The sequence below is a fragment of the Microcaecilia unicolor genome, chromosome 3 (genome assembly GCF_901765095.1).
Source record: "Microcaecilia unicolor chromosome 3, aMicUni1.1, whole genome shotgun sequence".
Classification (NCBI taxonomy): Eukaryota; Metazoa; Chordata; class Amphibia; order Gymnophiona; family Siphonopidae; genus Microcaecilia; species Microcaecilia unicolor.
This window is the reverse complement of record NC_044033.1, coordinates 401,018,493-401,040,231: the sequence shown is the minus strand read 5'-3', so window position 1 is coordinate 401,040,231 and position 21,739 is coordinate 401,018,493. Positions and strand designations below refer to the sequence as shown.

Here is a 21,739-nt window from a genome sequence, read left to right as displayed (position 1 = left end):
TGTTTTTTGGCCCAGGAAGAAGTCTATGACTTTTTTCTCTGTTTTTTTCTATTTCTTTTAAATTGTTTACTCCCGTAGTTTCCTTTAGTGTTTTTTGGCCTATTTTTAAGTTTACTTTTTTTTTGACGCAGCCGGCCTTTAGGCTGCACGGTCGGTTTTCCCCCTTTTTGTGCCCTTCACTTTTTGGCACAATTGCGTTGTTTGATTTCGCCGAAGCCGTTTTTCCTTCCATGTCATTGAGGACACCCAGTGGCTTCAAACATTGTACTCAGTGCAACCAGACCATCTCAGGTACCGATACCCACGCCTGGTGTATCCAGTGCCTTGGGCCCTGGAGTCCATGCAAATGACTATTCAGGTGCTGGAGCTACTGGGGTTCATCATAAATTATCCCAAGTCCCATCTCACCCCAGTCCAAAAATTGGAATTCATTGGAGCTCTGCTGAACACTCAGATAGCTTGAGCTTATCTCCCCAAGGCAAGGGCAGATAACCTTCTGTCCCTGGTGTCCATGGTTCGAGCATCTCAGCAGGTCACGGCCCGGCAGGTGTTGAGACTTCTGGGGCACATGACCTCCACAGTTCATGTAATGCCCATGGCACGTCTACATATGAGATCAGTTCAGTGGACTCCAGTTTCTCAGTGGTTTCAAGCTGTGAGGGATCTAGAGGATGTAATTTAACTGTCCACCAACTTTTGGAATTCTCTTCAGTGGTGGACAATTTAATCCAAATTGACCATGGGGCGACCATTTCAAACTCCTCAGCCACGAAAAGTGCTGACGACGGATGCATCTCCCTGGGTGGGGAGCTCATATAGATGGGCTCCACACTCAGGGAGCCTGGTCCTTTCAGGAAAAAGATCTGCAGATCAACCTCCTGGAATTAATAGCGATCTGGAATGCTCTAAAGGCTTTCAGAGATCAGCTGTCCATCCGAATAATCTTAATTCAGAAAGACAATCAGGTTGCCATGTATTACACCAACAAGCAGGGGGGCACCGGATCTCGCCCTCTGTGTCAGGAAGCCGTCCAGATGTGGCTTTGGCTCGCCGTCACGGCATGCTTCTCCAAGCCACTTATCTGGCAGGCATAAACAACAGTCTGGCCGACAAACTTAGCAGGATAATGCAACCTCATGAGTGGTTTCTGAACATGGGCATAGTCTGCAAGATCTTCCGAGTGTGGGTCACCCCCTCGGTGGATCTTTTTGCCACTCAGATCAATCACAAGGTCCCTCAGTTTTGTTCCAGGCTTCAGACCCATGACAGACTAGTGTCAGATGCCTTTCTCCTGCATTGGGGAACAGGCCTTCTGTACAAGTATCCGCCCATACCTTTAGTAGGGAAACATTTGCTGAAACTCAAGCAAGATTGTGGAACCATGATTCTGATTGCTCCCTTTTGACCTCGTCAGATTTGGTTCCCTCTTCTTCTGGAGTTGTCCCCCAAAGAATAGCGGAGATTGGAGTGTTCTCTGACCCTCATCACTCAAAACGAGGGGTTGCTTCTGCGTCCCAACCTCCAGTCTCTGGCTCTCACGGCCTGGATGTTGAGAGCACAGAATTCGCCTCCTTGGGTCTTTCAGAGGGTGTCTCCCGAGTCTTGCTTGCTTCCAGGAAAGATTCCACAAAGAGGTGTTACTCTTTCAAATGGAGGAGGTTTGCCGTCTGGTGTGACAGCTGTTGGATTATTTGTAGTAAATAATTAGCAGATTTTATACACACAGCTTCAGCTTTAGAAATGTTAATTTCTTTTCTTCATCTCTCTCACATACACCCCAGAATAATTCACTGCTGAGTCACTTTAAAGTTGAAGTAACAAAACATCTGTTTACTCACAGTTTGTAGTTAGATTATATTCAGACAGGCTTATATATACATAATACTATACATTTGGATTATCAGCTCTTTCCATGTGCTTAGATGGTAATGGATGCTCACACCACCATAGATCCTCAGCTTAGGAGAGATCATGAGCTCCATGTGCTGTGCCTGACCCCCACAGGAAGTTGCATGGGTGTGACCTCTCTAAGTAATTCACATCAGAGGTCACAGAGTAATCACAGAGAAAAACAATTTCTGACAGGCAATGCATGTAAAATACAATACATTCCAACAAACCCCTTCTCATGCATAACTGTCATGCAATTATTAATTCATACAAAGTCCAAGCTTTATACGCAGATTCTCAAAACGTTCTTTGGGTAACGGTTTGGTCATGATGTCAGCTGTCATCTCACTGGTGTGACAATAGTGTAGACTGATGACCCCTTCTTTCGCCAACTCTCGCACGTTGTGGTATTTCGTTGCGATGTGCTTGGTGCGTGACTGAACCTTGTCATTCTGTGACAGTCGGATGCAGCTCTGATTATCTTCCATTATCTGGATTGGTCTCTGTTCAGCTATTCCAAAATCCAGCAAAAGTTTTTCAATCCACATCAGTTCTCTGCATGCTTCTGATACAGCCACATATTCAGCTTCTGTAGAAGACAGACTCACAATACTTTGTTTATGACTGGCCCAAGAAATTTGTACATTTCCATACATAAACACATATCCACTTGTGGATTTATAATCAGAATGATCCCCTGCCCAATCTGAATCACAGTAACATATTAGTTTTGGATTACTATTGGCTGAAATCTTTAATTTACAATCAATGGTACCTTTTAAATACCTTACCATCCTTTTAACTGCAGTCCAATCTGATTTGGTAGGTGAGCTGACCCTTCTGCTCAAAATTCCTACTGCATTTGCTATATCAGCCCTGTATGTGGTAGTCAGATATAAAAGCTTACCTATGGCTGATCTATATTGGATGTTATCTGGTAAAGGTTCTCTTACTGTTTCATCCTTCAGAAAATCAGTGATCATGGGAGTGCTTACAACTTGGGCATCTTGCATACCTAAACTTTCAATAAGCTCATTTATTTTCTGCTTCTGGCTTAGAAGATAAGAACCATCATTTTGTTTCTCAATTTCTATACCAAGATAGTATGACACATTACCAAGTTCTTTTATCTCAACATTCAGGTTTAAATATTTTACAATGTCCTTGTACTCTTGCTCACTTTCGCTTGCAATGAGCAGATCATCAACAAAAGCTAAAATGTATGCATATTGTCCATTTCTGCACCTAGTGTACAAGCATTTATCTGCTTCACCTTGCTTAAATCCTAAATTTGTCAATATTTCATGCAATTTGTCATTCCAACATTTTGCACTTTGCTTTAATCCATAAAGACCTTTGTTTAATTTACACACTAGCTGTCTTTGTTTTGTATTTATGAAACCTGTTGGCTGTTCCATGTACAAGTCTTCAGTTATATCTCCATGAAGAAATGCTGTTTTCACATCAATGTGGTTGACTTGCATGCCTTTTGAGACTGCAATGCTCAGAAGTGTTCTAATTGTCGTGTGTTTCACTACAGGTGCAAACACTTCATCAAAATCTTCTCCATATTTTTGAAGATATCCCTTTGCGACTAATCTGGCTTTATACCTTTCCACTTTTCCTTGTGCATTCCTTTTTAACTTGAATACCCATTTGCATCCTATAGCTTTCTTGCCAGGAGGTAATTTTGTAAGAATCCAAGTTTTATTTTTATCCAATGCATCAATTTCTTCTTGTGCAGCTTTACGCCATTCAGCAGCTTCTTCTGCTGGCATTTTCTCAATCTCATCCCATGTTAAGGGCTCTTGAGCTTCTGCTGACTTTGTTAGGTAAGACAGTCTTGGGGGTGGAACACCTTTGTTTTCCCTGGATGAGCGTCTGACAACAGGTTGGTCCGACCTTTCCGCATCCTCTAAATCTGAGAGTACTTCTCCAATTGATTCCCCTTCTCCAACTGTACTGTCTTCTGCAATGATCCTTTCTGTGTCTGCTTCCTCTGCCTGTTCCTCGTTAGATACAGATGAGTTGCTTTCAGACATCTGCCTTGGTATGGCATTTATATACACTGGCATGTCTATTATGGTTCTAGTTTCATATTCTGGATGATAAGGCTCATCTGGGATAATCCAGCCTTTATCAACCCTTTTGTTTTCATCAAAATATGTAACATGTCTTATGCCAACAATGCCAGTTTTCAGATTCAAAATTCTATATCCTTTGTGTCCTGGAGCATAGCCAACTAAAATGCCCCTTTCTGTTGTGGAATCCAGCTTATGCCTTCTTTGCTTTGGTACATGAGCATATGCTGTACTTCCAAATGTTCTTATGTGTGACAGGTTTGGCTTCCTACCATGCCATGTCTCATGTGGTGTGCGCTCAGCGCCTTTAGTTGGCATTCTGTTTTGTAGGTACACTGCTGTGAGAATGGCTTCCCCCCATAGTCTTTTAGGGAGATTGCTATCTGACAGCATACATCTGGTCATTTCCACAAGTGACCTAAATTTTCTCTCTGCAACAGAATTTTGCTCTGGTGTATAAGCTACTGTTGTGATATGCTGAATGCCTTCTTGTTGTAGAAATGTGCGCATGCTTTGTAAAGTGAACTCACCACCATTGTCGGTCTGAAGAACCTTTGGTTTTCTTTCAAATTTATTGCTCACCATGGCTACGTATTTCTTCAGCATGTCTGTGACTTGACTTTTTTCTTTCAGCAAATAGGCCACACAATATCTAGAGAAATCATCCAAGAATATTAGCACAAATCTGTTATTTCCCAATGATGGGATATTAAACGGTCCACATAAGTCACTGTGTATTAAGTCCAGTACTTTATTACTCCTATTTCCTGTGTATGCAGGAAATGAGGGTCTTACACCTTTTTGAGTAACACAGTCTATGCATTTCTCCATTTTACCAGCATCTGCACTTATCTGAATGCCGGTGGCAAGTTGCTTACTGTAAAGATCCTGGATCACCTTAAAATCACGATGTCCCAGGCGGCGATGCCAGATTTCCAGACTACATTTACCATCATTCTTCCTTACTTGCGCCAGATGTGAGGCTTCACCTGAAATGCTCAGTTTATAAACATCATTATGCATAAAAGCTTCAGCATACACTTCATCATTTTTAGAGATTGTGCACTTACTGTTTTCAAAATGAATCACAAATCCCTTCTTATCTAATGTAGATACACTAAGCATATTGCAAACTGCTTGGGGAATATACAAGACATCACTTACAGGAATTTCTTTAACTTCATTAGACACTTTGCATTTTAAGAATCCAATGCCTTTTGCTTGGATCTGAGTAGTCCCTGCGTTTGCAGTTTGAAGAATACCTTCTTCTGGACTCATTTCCTGAAAGAAATCCTTACAATTGGTTAAATGGCATGTGCTCCCCGAATCCAAAATCCAAGTACTTTCATTTGAATTATTATTTACCATAGTCAAATATTTTTCTACCATTAGAAAGCTCTTATGTTTATCTTTGTCCTTCATACATTTCCTGGTTGGAGAATTCTTTTGTTCCATTGGCTTAGGTGAGCTAGAGGGAGTGTTTTGTGTTTCCTTACACCATTTAGATACATGTCCCTCCTTTCCACATGAGTAGCAAATCAGCTTGCCCTTGGGTGGAGTTTTCCCATAGCTCCGCCTTCCTCTGTTCTTTGCCAAGAAATTTGTTTCATTTCTCTCTGACTTGCTTTGAGAACACATCTCCTCAGAATCATTAATTATGCATTCCTGCCTCAGTTTTGATGCTGCCTGTTCAAAAGATTGCCCTTCAATGGCTTCATTTACAGACCTAAAAACATCAAACTTCTTTGATAGTGAGGTAAAAAGAAATGCTCTTTTCAATGCATTACACATGGGAATTCCAGAAAGTTCTAACTTTTGAAATGAAGACATAAGATGCATAATGTGATCATTACATTTACTTTTATCCCTTAATTTGGTTTCATTCAACTCTGCTAACCAAATTGGTTGCTGTTTTGCATATGTAGTTGCATACATAGTTCTCAGTTTATATAAAATTTCACTTGCTGTATCCTTTGCTTCCAGCAATATGGCTTGTTTCTCTGAGAGAGCTTCCAAAAACATGCACTTCACATAATAGTTTGCATTGTCCCATTCAGCCATATTTTCAGCTGTTCTTTTTTGGTCTAAACATATATTTAATTTCTTTGCTTGAAGGAGACATCTGAATCTTAGTTCCCACTGCTGATAATTAAATTCAGTTAATTTAGGCACCTTGAGAGAGTAGAAAAATGGTGAATTTCCTCCCTCAGCCATTTTCTTAGCCTTCTGTTTGGTGTGTGGGGGGAGAGAGAGACAGACTGAATCTTTCTTTTAAAACTTAAGAGAAAAAATGTGGCTTTTCCACTGCCTGGTAATATTTCTCTCTTTTTCAATTCCTGGCCTGGGCCTATAACCCTTTTGTTGGATTATTTGTAGTAAATAATTAGCAGATTTTATACACACAGCTTCAGCTTTAGAAATGTTAATTTCTTTTCTTCATCTCTCTCACATACACCCCAGAATAATTCACTGCTGAGTCACTTTAAAGTTGAAGTAACAAAACATCTGTTTACTCACAGTTTGTAGTTAGATTATATTCAGACAGGCTTATATATACATAATACTATACATTTGGATTATCAGCTCTTTCCATGTGCTTAGATGGTAATGGATGCTCACACCACCATAGATCCTCAGCTTAGGAGAGATCATGAGCTCCATGTGCTGTGCCTGACCCCCACAGGAAGTTGCATGGGTGTGACCTCTCTAAGTAATTCACATCAGAGGTCACAGAGTAATCACAGAGAAAAACAATTTCTGACAGGCAATGCATGTAAAATACAATACATTCCAACAACAGCAAGGCCCTAAATCATCTTTCTTGTCCTACACAGACCCTGCTTGAATACCTTCTACACTTGTCAGAGTCTGGTCTCAAGACCAACTCTGTAAGGGTTCACCTCATTACAATTAGTGCTTATCATTGGCATTTAGAGGGTAAGCCTATCTCTGGACAGCCTGTAGTTGTTCTTTTTATGAGAGGTTTGCTTTTGTCAAAGCCCCCTGTCAAACCTCCATCAGTGTCATAGGATCTCAACGTCATTCTCACCCAGCTGATGAAAGCTCCTTTTGAGCCACTGAATTCCTGCCATCTGAAGTACTTGACCTGGAAGGTCATTTTCTTGGTGGCTGTTACTTCAGCTCGTAGGGTCAGTGAGCTTCAGGCCTTGGTGGTGCGTGGATCTTATACTATTTTTCATCATAACAGAGTAGTCCTCCGCTTGCACCCTAAGTTCCTTCCTAAAGTGGTGTCGGAGTTCCATCTGAACCAGCCAATTTTCTTGCCCACATTTTTCCCCGTCCTCATACCCACCCTGGCGAAAGCAGAGAGCATTGGCCTTTTATGTGCAGTGGACGAAGCCCTTCAGACAGTCCGCCCAGTTGTTTGTTTCTTTTGATCCCAACAGGAGGGGAGTCGCCATCGGAAAATGCACAATCTCAAATTGGCTAGCAGACTGCATTCCCTTCACTTATGCCCAAGCTGGGCTGACTCTGGAGGGCCATGTCACAGCTCATAATGTTAGAGCCATGGCTGCTTCAGTGGCTCACTTAAAGTCAGCCTCCATTGAAGAGATTTGCAAGGCTGCAATGTGGTCATCAGTCTACACATTCACATCTCACTACTGCCTTCAGCAGGATAACTGACGCGACAGTCGGTATGGGCAGTCAGTGCTGCAGAATCTGTTTGGAGTTTAGAATCCAACTCCACCCCCCTTGGCCCATTTTATTCTATTCCAGGCTGCACTCTCAGCTAGCTGTATATAGTTTCAGGTTAACCTATGTTATGTCCTCGCCATTGCGAGGCCCAATTGACCAACGTTTATTGTTTTGAGTGAGCCTGGATACTGGGGATACCCTACTTGTGAGAACAAGCAGCCTGCTTGTCCTCGGAGAAAGTGAAGATACTAACCTGTAGCAAGTATTCTCCGAGGACAGCAGGCTGATTGTTCTCACAATCCCGCCCACCTCCCCTTTGGAGTTGTTTTCTTATTTATTTATTTATTTATTTATATGCTTTTTAACTGAGGAGACACGCTCGCGATGGGCGGGAAGTCGTCAGCGCATGCGCGATGCACGCTGCTCGCGCGCCATAAGACTCTGGCAAAGTTTTATATTTTTGCTGGAAAAATTTTGCCGCTTCCTGGGCCGACGTGGACGTCGACCCACTTGTGAGAACAATCAGCCTGCTGTCCTCAGAGAATACCTGCTACAGGTTAGTATCTTCGCTTTATGCACGTATTTCATGTATAAATGTACTTAATATTCATTATGGGGGGTGAGATCCCTATTCTGCCAACATGCACATTCAATATGAAGGGTTCTCTAAAGAAACTGTGAACACACTCGGTAAGATCACGGTCAAGACCCAGAGAAATACACAGAGATCGTCTGACTGAAGCTAAGTTCATGATTATACTAAGCCCTTCATTAACATAGTAACAAGTGTAGTAAGCATGATGTTACACGGAGGTTTTTGCCGATGATGAGGAAGTCCTGCTCCTTCAAGACAGCTCTAAAAGTCTAGGAGCTTCTTGAGGCTTTTCCTCCATTAACAACGAGTGTGTTCAGTTTCTTTAGAGAACCCTTCATATTGAATGTGCAATGTACATAATATTGACAATGACACATGTATATGGCATACACATGTTAATGTAAGTAATCTGCCTAAGTGCTATTACGTAATGGTGCTCCTACCTTATGTAGTCTATCAAATGAAGGGGGAATACACTTGGATGGCGCATAGGCTGGCTCCCACCTATACATTCAGCTTCCATAATACTGCAAGTTGTGTGCATCCCTGTCACATTTAGATGCCTGCACTTGAGTTGGTGTAACTGTGGACTCCTAAATATTAGGTATGGTGATACCAGTTTATGCTAATATTCCATAGCAGAAACTCGGCTCCCAGGCCCATTACAGAATTGGCTCCCACCATAAAGCTAGGGCTCTTCAGCTTGAAGAAAAGATGACTGAGGACAGATATGATAGAGGTATATAAAATAATGAGTGGAGTGGAACGGGTAGACGTGAATCGCATGTTTACTCTTTCCAAAAATACTAGGACTAGGGGACACACATTGAAGCTACAAAGTAGTAAATTAAAAACTAATCAGAGAAAATATTTCTTCACTGAACATGTAATTAAACTCTGGAATTAATTGCCAGAGAATGTGGTAAAAGCAGTTAGCTTAGCAGGGTTTAAAAAAAAAGGTTTGGATATCTTTCTAAAAGAAAAGTCCATAAGCCTTTATTAAAATGGACTTGAGAAAATCCACTGCTTATTTCTAGGATAAGCAGCATAAAATGTATTGTACTGTTTTGGGATCTTGCCAGTTACTTGTGACCTGGATTGGCCACTGTTGGAAACAAGATACTGGGCTTCAAAGACCTTTGGTCTGTCCCAGTATGGCAACACTTATGTATTTAAGTACTTCAGGGAACCTAAATAGAGGCATCCAATTTTAATACAGCAACTACAATAATTTGAATTTATCTTGTACCTTTTCACTAGTAGCTCAAGGGAAGTTACATTCAGGCACGCTAGATATTTCTTTGTCCCAGGATGGCTTACAGTCTAACTTTGTACCTGAACCAATGGAAGTGTGAGAGATTCTATACGCCGCTACTACTTGCACTGATGGATACTCCTTCACAGTGTCAAGGCTGCCTTAAGATCCATAGCTCCTCCCAAGGGGAAGTGACACAGGAGGGGTAGAGCCTAAGAGAGAAACTAGGAAGCATAAAGCTCAGGGCACAGCTAGGCCAGGGAAGGCCCAGAGAGAAGGAAGGAAAAAAGGACAACTGCATACACCTTCATTGCATACCTGTGATCCTGAACCACAACAGTCAGGTAGGTCAAGTTTAACTTGGACCTTGTAGCTTAACATGTTGGATCCAGCCTGAGGCAGGCTGGCTGGTGAAATGTTAAGAATTATACTGATAACTCTGGGGAGCCAGTCCAGAGCCAAGAGGAAGTATTGTTTTACCAGGAGACTGTAGTGCACACAGTGGTCCTGCAAAAGCAAGCCTCAGAAGACATTCTTATGTTCAAAGATTAGAATTGGATTGGATTTCTCCTTCTTCTGTAAACTCAATAGACCCCCTTTCCCAATTTCTCATGCAACATATTAAGTTGTGCTGTTTCATAATTCTGTCTGAGCTCTTCAGAAGTTGGGATTGGAACCTCCACAGTACTATACTGTATATCTGATACCACCTCTCTTGCATGGGACTTGGTAGAAGCTGTCTTTCTGGAACAGGGCTTGGCTCTTTTTCTTGTTCAGGATTCAGGCTCTGCTCATGCCATTTCCAAGGGCTTTCGCTCCTTTGTACCCTCTCATAGGGGAAGCCCTCCCCCACCTTTGAGCTCAGCCATACAGAACCGCTGAATATGTCCTGCTTGTCCACACCTATAGCAGATTATAGGCTGATTCTTCCAGTCATCCCAGTATGAAAACCATCTTCTCTTCTCTGTAAAACATTCCCAATACCATTCACTTTTGTTATTGCCCTTCCAGAGCTTGGAAAAGAGACGGTCGAGGGGAAATATGATTGAGGTCTACAAAATCCTGAATGGTGTAGAATGAGTAGAAATTAATTGTTTTTTTTAGTCTTTCAAAAAGTACAAAGATTACAGGGACACTCAATGAAGTTACATGGAAACATTTTTAAAACACTTAGGAGCAAATATTTTTTTACTCAACAAATAATTAAGTTCTGGAACGCCTGAATGAAGGATGTAGTAACAGTGGTTAGCATATTTGGGTTTAAAAAAGGTTTGGACAAGTTCCTGGAGAAAAAGTCCATAGTCTGCTATTGAGGCAGACATGGAGAAGCTACTGCTTACCCTGGGATTTGTAGCATGGAATGTTACCACTATTTGGGTTTCTACCAGGTACTTGTGAGCTGGCTTTGGCCACTGTAGGAAAACGAATACTGAGCTAGATGGACCATTGGTCTGACCCAATATGGCTATTTTTATGTTCTTTTGTTCTCTTCTGGGTCTACCATGACATTCTGCCAATCTGTTTCCATTTTTGGATTCCACTCTCTATCTAGATTGAAATACGGTCCTTCATTTCTTGATGGCCAGACTTCTCTTCTCCTGCCCATATTTTACCTCGCTCACTATGTCAAAACAGGTCTGTAATTTTGCATGCCAACTTGCCATAGCTGTAGCTGGGCAAAAATCGAGCCCTCAGGAAAATTCAGAGTTAACAAGGGACAACCAAATTACAAGAACACCCCACATTTTACAGGTTAGATCTTACTTTAGATGGTGGACTAGGTGAGAAACCCTACTAATTATGCCAAAATATAAACTCCACCCCCTGACAGCCAGCCACACCCTACTTTACCATTACTTTGTAGTCTTGGTGGCCATTAGCTCAGATGTGGCTCTCTCTCAGAGGGGCGAGGGCCTATACAAGAATGAGTAATAAAAGGGAAGAGGATTGGTAAGGGAAATATCAAAAGCACATGAGAATGAGGTTAATTTCTAATTTTCTAAATCAAAACAGAGTTTCAAATATACAGCGAAAGAAAAAAATATATAAATGATTTTATATTTTTTTCTCTAGTAACATCTACTGGATCCAGGTCACGAACTAAGCAGCAACAAGACTAATATCAGACAAGTGACAATAAGTTTTAACTATCTATTAATATTCACCTAAAGTTGGAAACAAAAAGTATCTCTACAAAGGTGTTCTTTCCCCATATTCATGGAGGCAGGGTATATTGCGATATATATTTAATATGAGTATTATTTGTCTTTAATTGCATTGTCTGTGTAATAGATAGCACTCTGTACTGGGGCTTCCCCCTCCCCATAGTTTCCAGTATCTTGTGATTGATTCCTTGTGAGATTTCCCTATTGGCTGTTAGCTCTGAGCTTGGCCAGTCCTCTCTCTCTCTGCCCCTGCAGACTGTGTGAAAGAGCCCAGTCTTCCTTGCATGCATTGGTGATCAGCAGCTGTTCTAGGGGACTGATACCTCCTTAATCTACTGTAATTCCATCAACATTTTTTATCATTTCCCCAAGTCATTTCCTATTTAATTTCACTGAGTTTCTCCCCCTTATTCTCCTTTGAGTGTTACAGCTTTTTCTCTCAGCTGGGCTGAGGTTCTGGACATCTCCTTGCCTTTTTGATGGCTAAATACAGATGTGCAGAAGGCAACAATTCTCTTCTAAGCAACTGAACTATAAATTGGATTTTCTTTATTCTCAGTACTACAATAAAGAAGATTTGCTTAAGAACTGAGGGGGTCCTTTTACTAAGGTGCGCCGAAAAGTGGGCTGCACTGGTGTAGATGCGTGTATTTAGCGCACATGCAAAAAAGGCCTTTTTTGTTGAAAATGGACATGCGGCAAAATGAAAATTGGTGCGTGTCCATTTTAGGCCTTACCACTACCCATTGACTTAGCCTTAAGGTTTCATGCATTAACCGTGCAGTAAACATCAGTGCTTGTACAATGCCGATTACTGCCCAGTTAGCGCCACATGCCGGAAAATTTCTAGTCCGTGTAGTGGGCGCACATAAAATAAATTGGCACATGTTGGGCGCACACAGGCAGCTACGTGGATTAGTAAAAGGGCCCCTGAGATTCTACTGGTAAAGCTTCTACTTGGGGATGGTTTAAACTTGCTGTTGAAGATACTCTATATTTTGCCTAGAACAGTTCAAAAAGACTGATACTTTGGGGGGGTCTTTTACTAAAGCTCTGCAGCAGGGCCCATAGAAATAAAATGGGCCCTGCTGCAGATATCTCGAGCTAAACTTTAGTAAAAGTCCCCCTTTGAGTCTACTTCTTTCTTAACAGGCAGAACAACCCTTCTGAAAAAAGGACCTCAGGTAAGTGATACTGTTTCCCTTTTGTATCAATATCTTTTTCTGTCTCTCTTTTCTTTTATGTGTGATGTCTTTTCTCTGCCCCAATGTTCTCTCACCAGTCTTTCTTTATTTATTCTGCCTTCACCTTTCTTTTAATATTAGAGCTCACTCACCTCTGGGGTCCTTCTTTACTGTGGATGCCTACTTTTACCAAATGAAAGGGAAAAAACCCTACATCTATTCTCTGTTATCTTAAATTACTATTTCTAGTACCCTGCTAACCCACCCACAGAGAATCCCACATTCAGCACATGTATACAAATTTCTTGTTTATTTTCTCCTACAGTTTCAGCAGTATCAAACTGCCTTTCCTTATTAAAACAAGTTCACCCTTCACAGAAATTATAGGTACAGTGCCTTGCTTCAAACAGGGTCAACACTGCCTATCAGTTGTCAACCCAGAGCAGGTCAAGTTTTATGAAAGTCAGTAAATTGTCTTTGGCAACAAATCCTCTATCCAAATGACAGCTTATACAAAAGAACCTGACTCAATTCAAATGCAAGCCAATGTGATTATTTTAACCTTTTTTTCAGAGTTAAATTATGTTCTCTCCTGTTCAGCAGAAGGTGTTAACAAGAGTGATATGGGCCAGTCTCACCCTTCTATTGTGTTATGTTATGCAGCTCATTCATACTGGTCCCTGAAGCCAAAGTATCCCACTGGCTTCAAAATGTAACTAACACAGACATTAGCCTTTAGAATCAAAATTCTTACCCAGTTAACTTTACATTTTTTCAGCAACCAAACACACATCCCTCTCACTCAGTTACCCACCCAACTGTGATGAATGCATTCAACATGTGGACCCGACCCTGACGCAGCTATAACGAAACATGCCACATGTCGGCCAATGGTCCTGTTGTTCACAATGTAATGGACCCCCTGAATTTCAGCGAAGATGGGTGTGCTCAGAATATCTGTTGTTAGTAGTCATGACCGACATCTAAACTCACCTCACTGAAACTTGAGGGACTTACAGGTCACTAACCTCGCCTTTCACTCCCGTGAAATGAAAGGGGAAAAAAACTAAAATTGGATTTATCCTGGTTAGGGAAATAACCAAACGTACTGATGAAATTAATAAAGTTTGAATTTATTTGTCTATAAGAATATATATTAAAACAAAGGTTATCAAATAACATTGACAATTAAACTTTCGTCCTTTGGAATAATTCCCTTCACTTTTTAAACATTTCCACAAATAAATATCATTTTAACATTTTGTCATTCTTTCTGTTTCAGAACTCTCTTCCAATATCAACACAATGAAAGAAATTCAGATAAGTACATTTGTTCAATTATCCCTTACTTTTTAAAATAACCCTTTAAATAACCACAGGAGTCCAAATGCTTAATGTTTTTCACCCAATGACTTCAAAATAACCAGCTTTTCCCCCCTCTATTCTCTTTCTCTCATTTCTATGTGTGTGTGACTATTATTATAAAGAATTTGATTCTTTGTGTTTTTCTCATACAGGTTTGTCTAGAGTTTTCACTCCCGGGAGACTTTTCAGGTAAGTTTGTATTTTTTTTTCTTGCACTATTTAACCCAGTTCACTTAGCTGTCAGGTATTGCCGCAGTTCACAGAAGTCTTTCTTGCATCGGGGCCTTTGTCGTCTTCTGATCACCAGCCGGTCCCGTCTGGTCAAAGGTTCCACCTAAACCTCACACTTAAGCAACTCAAAGTGGTCAAAACCCTGTCTTTCCTATTTTCTGGAACATCCTTTTCACTGGTGGGGCATATTAACAAATACTGTGGCCAGTTACAATCTAACAAAATAAAATTAACTATAACAATCCCTAACACTTCCAAGCCTAGTTAATTTGTTTTTTTTAATTTCCCTATACTGTGCAAGAGTGACTGACAACCACTATGTATCACACTCAACATTCCATGCATATCCCCTTTACATCTCAAACAGATACCTAAATCATCCAAACCCTTCCTATTTTTCTTCCTTGTTTCCACCTATCCCATTCACCCTGCTATCAATTAGCTTTCATTCAATCACTACAGCTCTTGTCTCATTGCAATTCATCCAAAAATTTCTCAAAATTCTTCAAATAAGAGAAAATTAATTTCAAACTCTACCCCAATCACACCTTCACTCCCACTTTCACCACAACACTATTATTACCACCCAAATTCTCTCCAACACTTTTCTTTTCCACAAATGTCCCCTCTGACTTTCCCACTCACAGCAGCACCGCCTCACGCTTTCACTGTCAGACGCTCTCTTCTACAAACAAACACCCTTGTCTTACAGCTGCTTTAGTACCTTCAATCACCAAAATTCCTTTAAAATCTTTCTTTCCCCTCTCTTTCATCAAAATCACCCTTTACCTGCTCACACAGAGCACACCAGCTACTCTCACCTTGGCAATCAAAAACACTCTGCCACATCCCAGCACTTCCTCTCTCTCTGGCTGTCCAACTCACTCCCTTCACCATTCACTCCACATTTATACAAAATTCCCAAATCTCACTTTCTCAATCTCACTTTTACTATCACTCTCACCTCAATACTTTCACTGCCAACCAAACTCACTTCCTAAAACTTTTAATTTTCTTTCAATTCCACACTGCCTGTCCCACATCAAACAGCACATCCACTCTCTTCAGTTGCCAGAACCTCTCTGCAACTGCCAGCCAGCCCCGTCTCCCAGGTAACCCCTCCTTAGCTTCCCATTCCAAAACCCTTCTCAAAATTCTAAGCTACATTGCTGACTGGCGGAATGTTCACCAGCACAAGTAAATCCCCATTTTACCACTTTGTTTTTTTCTTCTTTCCCTAACCCCATGTTACAACAACAACCTTTAAAAAGCTAAGTTCTTCTTTTCTAAGCACTAAGCTTTATGATATGTTTAATATGAAAATACAAATAAATTGTGAATATGTAAAGTTGATAAGCAATTTGGACCTATGAAGAGGCAAAGGTGAGATAAGAGTGTTTGCACCTCTTGATAAATGAATGACCGCTGCACGTTAAGTGCCACTGAGGTCCTTTATAAAAAAATATATATATGTTCTAGGTTTTTTCTGATTTGATAGATCATTTCCCAAAGCAAACACATACCAATCCTTAAAAAGTCTTAAATAAAAATATATTTTTTCTTTTCCTCCTTGGTTGTCTAAGCACTTTGGGGCCGATATTCAGACTGCAGGAGTTAGACCGGCTAACTACTATGGTCAGAGCTATGCCCAGATATTCAATGCCGGGCTGTTTCCGGTGACCGACACTGAATATCCGGTTTATTTTGGCTGGTTTGAAGATAACTGGCTGTCAGTATCCAGACTCCAGACTTAGCCAGTTATCCTCAAACTGGCTAAAGGTATGCCAGGTTTTCAAGCGGCAGAATATGGCCGCTAAACTTGGTTTAAACATTGTCGGGTATAAAAATTGCATGATATAATTGGCTATGTGCTATCCAGGGATATTCTATGGGGAATAGCCGGTTATCCCCCACAGAATATTCCAAGATAACTGGTTAAGTGCTATTTAATTGGTCAGCAGCTGCTCTGGCTGGTTAAATAGTGCTAAATATCGGGCAGTTTCTAATTGGGTTGGTCCCAATTTGATCCACTTTTGTGTCGGTCTTCTAAATTCTTTTCCAAATTTACCATTCCATTTCGTTTCTCTTCTTGTTCTTCTTCATTTTCTTCTCTATAACTGTCTGGTACTGATCTTTTTTAAAAGTTTCTTTTTTTCACTTTTCTCTTCTCTGCCGCTGTATCCACCCATATATGATTTTTACCCTTCATTCTCCCTTTCTTTCATCTTCTAATACTTAGTCGCCTTTTTACCTCTCATCTACTTACCGTTTTTTCATTCTATCTCCAGCAAACCCATTGCACCCTCTGTCTTTCTCCTTCCAGTCAGTTAACCCCCTCTATCTTTCAACCCCTCTCTAGTCCCCTCTTTCTATCCTCTATATTCACCTTCATCTACTCTCCACTTCTCATCCCCCTATCAGCACCAGCTCCATCCCTGTCTCTTCTTCCTTCACTTGTCTCCAGGACATTCTGTCTCTTGCCTTCTACCATCTCCTATTGCATCTTTTTTACATCAACTCCATTTCTACCCTCACTCAACCCCTTGGGACCTATATCTGTCCTCTCTCTTACTCTTCCAGAGCACCCTATCCTGGCCTTGGTCACATATGCAAAACACAGACAGCCCCTATTCATATACAAGATAAGCAACCACAAACTAAAAGTATTAATGTAGACAAAAATTAAACTAAAACCCGAGATGCCAGACTCTGCATGAAATAGAAATAGAAATAAATGAATTTCCTCCCGTACAGAGCAAAATAAAGCTGGCAGATGTAAATTCTCAAAACTGACATAATTTAAACACTGACTGAAAATAAAATCATTTGTTTTCTAGTGATTTTATTTTTCTAATAATCTTGTTCCGAGTCTTTCGTTCTGTTCCCCTATCTCTGTGCTCTTAACTACTTTCCAGGACCTCCTCTCTATGTGCTGTTTCTTTTCTCGCCTCCTTTCTTCACTTCCTGCCCTACATCTGTCTTTAGCACTGATCTTTCAGCTTTCTTCCATGTTTCTGCTTCCTTCCAAATCTATTTAGTTTTCTATTCCTTCCCCTCTCTTCAATCCATGTGCAGCATTCCACCCCCTTTCTCTTCCCTTCATTCCATGGGCAGCATGACCCCTCTCCCTTCCCTTGTATCCATACACAGCATGTCTCCCTTTCCCCTTCCTCCCCTTCTATGTGTTGCATTTCTCCCCTCTTCTTCTCCTTCTATTCATGTGCAGCAAGTCCCCCTTTCCTCTCCATTCTCTTCTATCAGTGGCGTAGGAAGGGGGGCGGTGGGGCGGTCCGCCCCGGGTGCACGCCACTGGGGGTGTCGGCGCCTTGCTGGTTCCTTGCTCTCTCTGCCCCGGAACAGGTTACTTCCTGTTCCGGGGCAGAGAGAGCAGGGAACCAGCGAGGCGCCGACACCCCCCCCCCCAGCGGCGTGCACTCGGCGGATTGGCTCTCCCGCCCGCCCCTCACCGCCTTCCAGGTATGTTCTTCTCGGGGGGGGGGGGGAGGGTTGCACTCCGGAAGGGGGAGGGTGCGCCGCGCTGCACCCGAGGGAGGGGGTGCGCAGCGGCAACCCGCTCCGGGTGTCAGCTGCCCTCGCGACGCCACTGTCTTCTATTCATTTGCAGCTTCTTCCCTCTCACTTTCCTTCTCTCCATGTGCTACATTTCTTCTCTCATCGTTTTCTTCTATCATGTACAACTTTCTCTCCTCTTCTTTTCCTTCTATCCATGTGCAGCATTTCTCTCTTATTTTCTATCTATGTACAGAATATCCTCCCTCTCTCTTCCCTTCAATCTATATGCATGCCCCCTCTCCCTTTCCTTCCCTCTGTGTGCAGTATATCCTCCCTCTCCCTTCCTTTCTAGCCATATGCATGTCCCCTCTCCCTTCCCTTCCACCTATGTGCAGCATGTCCCCCTTTCCTCTCCTTTCCCTTTTTATTCATTTGCAGCATGTTCCCCCTCTCCACTCCCTTCTATCCATATGCAGCATGTCCACCTCTCCCTTTCCTTCCATCCCTGTACAGCATGTTCCCCTTTCCTTTCCCTTCTATCCATATGGTAGTATGCCACCCACCCATCTCCCTTCCGTTCCATCCATGGGCACCTTCTCTTCTCTTCTCTCCTCTCCCATCCATTCCATACATGCCAGTGCAGTTTCTCCCCTCCCCCTGTGGGTCCAACATCACCTTCTTACCTCTTTGTCTGTTCTCCCTCCCTCCCTCCCCACAGGCCCTACAAACTTACAGAGCTCAAGGCACTGCCAGCAGTGACTACAACAGACTCTCTCCAGTGCCTCCAAGGCTTTCCCTCTGCTGCATCCAGAGGGAAGGACCATGGGGCTGGCCAGATAGAGCCTGTTGTAATTGCTGCTGGCAGTGCCAGTGAACTCTAAGTTTGTAGGGCCTGCAGGGAGGGAAGTAAGGAGGTGAAGCCAGATTCTCGGGAGGTGTGCAGATTTTGGGGTGGCAAAGGGGTAACCAGGCAATTTTTGGGGGGGTGGCAGTTGCATGCTCCTGCCCACTTTAAAAAAATGGCTGGTTAGTGCTGATATTCAGGGCATTGCCCTGTTAAGTGCCACTGAATATCTGTGGTTGGCCCGCAGAGTATGATTTAAGTAGGCAAGAGCCTCTCCTCCCTGCTTAAGTTGGTTAGAATATCTGGTCCTTCACTGCATACTCCCTAGTCCTTGTACTTGTGGAAAGAGTAAACAAGTTATTCATGTCTACCTGTTCTATTCCACTCATTATTTCATAGACCTCTATCATATTTCCATTCAGCTATCCCTTTCTTAATCATTCCTCACAGGGAAGTCATTCCAACCCCTTTATCATTTTGGTTGCTATACACACAGGCACCAGAAAGAGACCTGGCACAATTATGCATGTTATAAATCAGCCTGGGTACAGTTCACATATTGAGTTACCAACAATGTGCCTATGATTATGGGCACAGAGATGAGCAGATGTTCAACACAGTGTGGCTAGTACCAGAGCTGTCTGAAAATTCAGCAAAACATTTAAGCAGCTGCAGAAAGGAAAACAGATGCTCAATTAGGGGCATAAATGAAAATTGTTCCATTAATGTTACATGACAATATCCAGGTTAATACAAATTTAATGAGGGATATTTCAAAATTGAGAAAACGTAATGAGAAGCAATAAGCAGTGTTTTTATTAGAGTTCCAAATAAATTGTTAATTGAAACATGCTAAAATACTAGCTATCAAATTGGGATCAGTGACACCTTTTAAAGCAAAGTCAAATGTTTCAGTGGGGGAAGCACTTGTCTGTTTGCCCTTAGACTGTTTATGCCGTAATCTGGTTAATGGCAATACTGATGAGATCCTTTTTTCAGAGTTTCCCATCTTTATACTGCATGGCTTTATGGTTGGTTGTGGCATAGCTCCAAGAAATGAACAAATATCAGAAAGGAGGAGAAATGACTTATCGTGGAGAGCTGGAAATAACTCAGGTATCCTACATCAGCTAACTTTATTGATCCCTTAGAATTTAACACAGAGTCTGACATTCAAGTTAAAACTGAGGGGCTCTTTTAGTAAGCTGTGGTAAAAGGGGGCCTGCGCTAGCATCAGTGCATGTTTTTGATGTGCACAGAGGTTCCAGAAAGGAGACCATATTTTCAAAAAGATATATACAGAAAGGAATTGGACCAGAGGGTGTCACTGAAATGACCATATTATTTACTGTGGTCGTGAGTATGTTAATGCATTGTGCTTTTGTATAGCATGTACATCGTGATGTACAATATGCCACAGATATATCTCATGTCAGAAACGTTGCATATTTGTATGTGTAGTTGAGCTGTGAGTGTGTATACCTACTGCTGTAATTAAAGACCTTCTTGAATAGCACACTGTGCTTTTTAAAAAAAATATGTCCAAGAGTGCTTTAACATGCACATTAACGTTTATTTGTTAGACCCTATTATGACTGGAGAAAAGTACTTTTTATTGGTAGCTAAAATAAATATGAATAAATTGTGCTGGTTACTTCCAGTAAAATTTGCTGTTTTGATAAATTCCTGTGGTACTGAGGTAAATCTTTTAACATGTTGAAGATATTGGAGCAAATGATTGAATTCTTAATGTCAATTGCCTATATGTAGTGCATATTTCTGTCACTCTTAAGTGCAAGCATATGTGTAAGTGCATCAAAATCAACTCCTGTGATGGCTACCCCCTCAATACCCCCATATCCATCTATAGAATCTCACTTCCTCTAAAACTGATCTCAGTTCCACTCATGCCTCTCAACATGTGCACCCTGTCCAGCCTACAATGCCACTAATTTGCCTACCAGTAACTCCATCTTTTGGCCCCAGTCATCCCACCACTCATGATATCAACATTCACCTACTCTTCCACCTAGTTATCCCTGCTTTTACTCCTCCCTTACTTAACCGTGTTCTCCTCCCCACCCCTTTGATACTAATGCCACTCCCTCACTGATGCCACTTCCTTTAAAGGCTCCTGGCTCCCTCCTTTGTCTCTTTGCTTAGTCCTACTCACCATCTATTCCCTTTCCATTCTTTCCCCAACCTTGATTCTCCTATATTTTACCCTTGCCATCCTGTGGTTATCATTTAGCTCCCTATCCACTGGTACCTGTATTCATGGCTCCTCACAACCCCTCACTAATACTTTGCTTCTCCTTTCAGTCCCTCTTCCTATATCATTAACTTTATCCATCCTTTGCAGCCTCTATGGTTTATTATATCTGTTATACCACTTTTCCTGGAAAATGCATAAAGGCCATTTACAAAACTTAACAATGAGACATCAATTAATAGGACAGTTGGAAATAAAGAAAAACAGTGTGCTAGAAGAAATTAGGATTTCATAGTGTGTGTGTGTGTGTGGGGGGGGGGGTAATATTTGAAGCAAGGTATATTTTGTCCCAAAGCAACCACTGACATTATCTCAAGCACAGATAGACCTCAGTAAAAAGGAATGTTTTAAGTACAGTTTTAAATTTGGGGAAAGATGAAGGGTCTGAGAACATGCATACCAAAGTACAGATGCAATAAATAGAAAGCTTATTACTTCCCTATTTCTTCTACTGATATGGGAGAACGGAGGAGTGCGATAGAGCAAAAGGTTGACAAACAGGAAAGCCAGGTTTCAAATCTCACTCTTGCTCCTTGTGATCTTGGGCAAATCACTTACCCCCTAATTCTATAAAGATGTCTGCCTAAGTTAACGCTTAGCACACAAAGTTGCACTCACAATTTATAGAATAAGGTCAGAGACACAGACAGAGAGGGACTTGGATGGGGCAGAGTCAGGAATGGATGT

At 41.6% G+C, this 21,739-nt stretch overlaps 1 protein-coding gene across 2 annotated transcripts in view; it reads right to left on the bottom strand.

Moving 5' to 3' along the window:
* Positions 1-21,739, bottom strand: part of RHAG (Rh associated glycoprotein) — a 108,270-nt gene that overhangs the window by 45,913 nt on the left and 40,618 nt on the right. The window lies entirely within an intron of this gene.